Here is a 4,078-nt window from a genome sequence, read left to right as displayed (position 1 = left end):
ATTCCGGGTCTTTTCTGATTCCATACAAATTTTAGGATTATTTTTTCCAGCACTTTGAAAAATGTCATTGGAGTTTTGATCGGGATGGCATTGAAGGTATAGATTGCTCTGGGTAGCATAGACATTTTAACAATGTTTATTCTTCTGATCCATGAGCATAGAATGTTTTTCCATCTTTTTGTATCTTCTTCAATTTCCTTCATGAGTGTTCTGCAGTTGCTAGAGTATAGATCCTTTACCTCTTTAGTTAGGTTTACTCTGAGGTATCTTACGGTTTTTGATCCTATTGTAAATTGAATTGTTTCTCTAATTTCTTTTTCTATAGTTGCATTAGTGTAAAAGGAAGCAACTCAATAATAAGAGGAGAGAGAAGAACGATATGGTCCTCTCAATTGTTGCAGAAAAAGCATTTGACAAAATACAGCATCTTTTCCTGATTAAAACTCTTCCACGTATAGGGATAGAGGAAACATTCCTCAAGTTCATAAAATCCATCTATGAAAAACCCACAGCGAATATCATCCTCAATGGGGAAAAGCTGAGAACCTTTCCCTTAAGATCAGGAATACGTCAAGGATGCCCACTCTTGGCACTATTGTTCAACATAGTACTAGAAATCCTAGCAACAGCAATCAGACAACAAAAAGAAAAAAGAAAAGGTATTCAAATTGGCACAGAAGAAGTCAAACTCTCTCTTTTCGCAGATGACATGATATTTTATGTGGAAAACCCAAAAGACTCCACCCCCAAATTACTAGAACTCATACAAGCACTCAGTAATGTAGCAGGATACAAAATCAATGCACAGAAATCAGTTGCTTTCTTATATTCTTGCATTTTCAACTTTAATTTAAATCTAATAATAGTGAAATTGTCATGTGGTCATGTTGACCAAAAATTAACACAAATCTAAAATTCAGCAGGAAATATTCAAAAGTAGTCTAAATGGTTTCCTTTCCCCAAATGTGAAGTTAATCATACCAGGTCAAAACAGATAGTAATCTCATTGTTATTTGAATAAAATTTAATTATACATAAGTCTTCACAAACTATTAATAGGCTAATATACACTTAACATTCACAAACACTGGAGAAGGGAGTTAAAAAAATGGAAAGGGAGAGAACTAGAACAAACTCTTGTGTGTGATAGACAGGGAAGGGATCAGTACAAACTTGTAGACTGCAATATAATTGCTAGATATAGAAGCAGATATAAAGGTATGTGTGTGTGTTATTTTCTAGCTCTATCTGTTAAGAACACCTGGAAGTAAAGAAACTCTGTTACTTTGAACCTACCTAGCCCACAAATCTTAGTTTCTATATACCATTTTCTAGTGTTCCTTGGTGAATGGCCAATATGAAACATGCACATTTCAAATACAAATTCATATTAAAAAGGAAGAAATAAAGGATCAGAGAGGTTACGTCACTTAAAGTCACAAGCATGTAAGTGTCAAGGATAGCATAGATTTCTGGTTCAAAGAGTAAACACTGGATCAGACTGTCTGGGTTAAGATCCCAACATCCTTCACTTACCAGATTTGTGACCTTGGGCAAGTTTGTCAACCACTAGATCTTAATTTCTTGGGGTGTAAATCTGTATAATAATAGTAATATGTACTTCATAATAGGGTTGTTGTGAGGAACTAAATGAGATAATGCACAAAATACACTACACACTGTAATTACTATATGTTTACTTTCTGTTGCTATCATAATTTTTTATTATAATGACTGTTTTTATTATATAAAACCATGTCTATCTGACTTCATAGTATATGTATTTTCTGAGGAAAGACACAGAATTGAAGCAAGTATATTACTGATGATAAAAGCTATATCAGAACATGGATTGTAAAACTTCATGGTGTATTTGTGAGAAAGCAAGGAAAATGATCTAAATAGCACAGAGTATAGAAATTGGAGAAGAGGGGGAAGCATGGTTTGACAGAAATGTTGGGACCAGATTATACTCATTTGTGAGATTGAAATGCATGACTTCTTTTACCCGTTATTTTTTGAGTATAGTAGACACATGATGTTATATCAGTTTCAGGTATACAACATAGTGATTGCATATGACTTTTGAAAAAACATTTTTTGGGGAATTTGGCTTTGGATCAGTATGTAGTATGTTTGGTGTAGGAGAGAAAAGGAATTGTCTTTATGCTATACATAGATAAATAATAGTTACTGAATAGTTAACATGCTTAAATTGTATTGGAAAAAAATAAAAGAACACATCATAAATTCAAAATATTTGGAGATGAATTCAAATATAAAACAGGAACATGTCATAATTATAAAATATATAAATTTAATTGATTTTAGCTTTATATAGTAACATATTAGTCTAATAAGTGATTTCACATAGAGACTCTACAGGGAGTGACTTTAATTGATAGATATCTAACTTGTAATTATTAGAAATCCATTGTTTCATAGATATAATATAAATAATTGATGTCCCAAAATTATTATAACTCTCTCCTACTAGGTATTTTTAATTGTTTCCTTTGGAATCATCATCGTGTTAATTTACTTAGCCATTTCTTTTGGTGACAATGCAAGGAAACGTCCACAAAAACAAGTCAAGTGATCAGAAATTGATGTAATTATTTTTAAAAAGATAGAAGTGACAACACAATATTCATTTTTTTCTGTATTTTGTAACTTTTTCCTCTTCATTTTCTGCGGGCACAATGCAAAGTCCAAAAATATTAGGACAGGGGAAAAGGAAAAGGTAAAGATTAGAAATAATGAGCAAAATGGACAATCACTTCTAGATAATTGAGAGTGAACTTCATGTCACTGAAATTAAGGGGCAACATCATTATCCTTATATTCCTGCGAAAATATGTGTGGGTCACTAAGCAGTATCGCTACCCTTACTTATTAAAGCATAAACCACTGGTATCTAGAAGAGCATAGTTAACTTTGGGGGTTTAATGAAGGTTTAAATGGAAATGAAACTTGCCAAACCTTGCATGTGAAACTTCACTTGACCCAGAAGCACTGCTCTTCATTATGCAAAGTCAACGAAAGGCCTAAGAAAGGCAAAGAATGTATTACTTTCCATAATTTGGTCCATTAATTTTTTGCAATTCCTGTTATTGTATTTCAATCTTCTTTTTACAGTAGATGTAATGTCAAAAGCATTACTAATTTAAAGACACTGTAGTAGCCAGATCCTCCAAAAAGACCACCATAAAGTTGGGAGAAAAAAAATTCCAAAAGAATGAGACATAGCTGTTATAATACTAACAGAGCCTACTTAAAAAAACAAATATTTTCCATTGCAAACAAATACTAATTGAATAATACGTATTTTTAAGTATGATGATGGCTCCTTAATGTTGAGACTTGATAAAGCTTCTGTATCCTACTCTCCTATTTTCACTCTGTTGCATTCCTCAGAAAATGAGGTGGACCGAATTCCACAATTCAACTACAAAAGTGAATGCAATGTAAGAAATAACAGATCTGCTGGAATTTTTCAGTTGCCCTTACAACTACACATAAAAGTATGAACTTTAATCACCATTGACATTATCACCTGTGGGGTGTGTCTGTGTGTACTTCCAGCTAGGGAGACATAATTTATATAAAACACTAAGTCACTTGAGGTAGTCTTCTTCCTACTTTTAAGTATTTTCTGGTCATGTTTATTAAAAAAACATTAAAAAATCACCTGCATAGTGAACATACTTTGAAAGAAGGTCATTAGAGATACAAAGGGGAATTTGCCTAGATTTGTGTTGAGCTACTGAGCCAAACAATAGAAATAATTTCAAAGTAGTGTTGAGATATCCAATCTAGGAAAAATTAGTTTTGATAATTTTGCTAGAAAGCTGAGATGAATTTCTATTTCGAAAGTGGAAATGAATATTTTGCTAGTTATCTTAAAACATTTCCCAAGATCCGACTGTTCGTGGAAGATTCAGTTCAGTCCATAAACCCCTCTCATCCCATCCTGTTCCATCCTGTCCTGCTCCACTCATTAGTAAGTGATCCAGGTGCTGGGCTAGGTTTGGAAATACCAGAACAATGAGTACAGCCTTCCTTTAGAAGAACGATC

The sequence above is a fragment of the Leptonychotes weddellii genome, chromosome 2 (assembly GCF_054177405.1).
Source record: "Leptonychotes weddellii isolate Sample4059 chromosome 2, ASM5417740v2, whole genome shotgun sequence".
Classification (NCBI taxonomy): domain Eukaryota; kingdom Metazoa; phylum Chordata; class Mammalia; order Carnivora; family Phocidae; genus Leptonychotes; species Leptonychotes weddellii.
The sequence above is the reverse complement of the archived record's forward strand: the minus strand, read 5'-3'. Positions refer to the sequence as shown.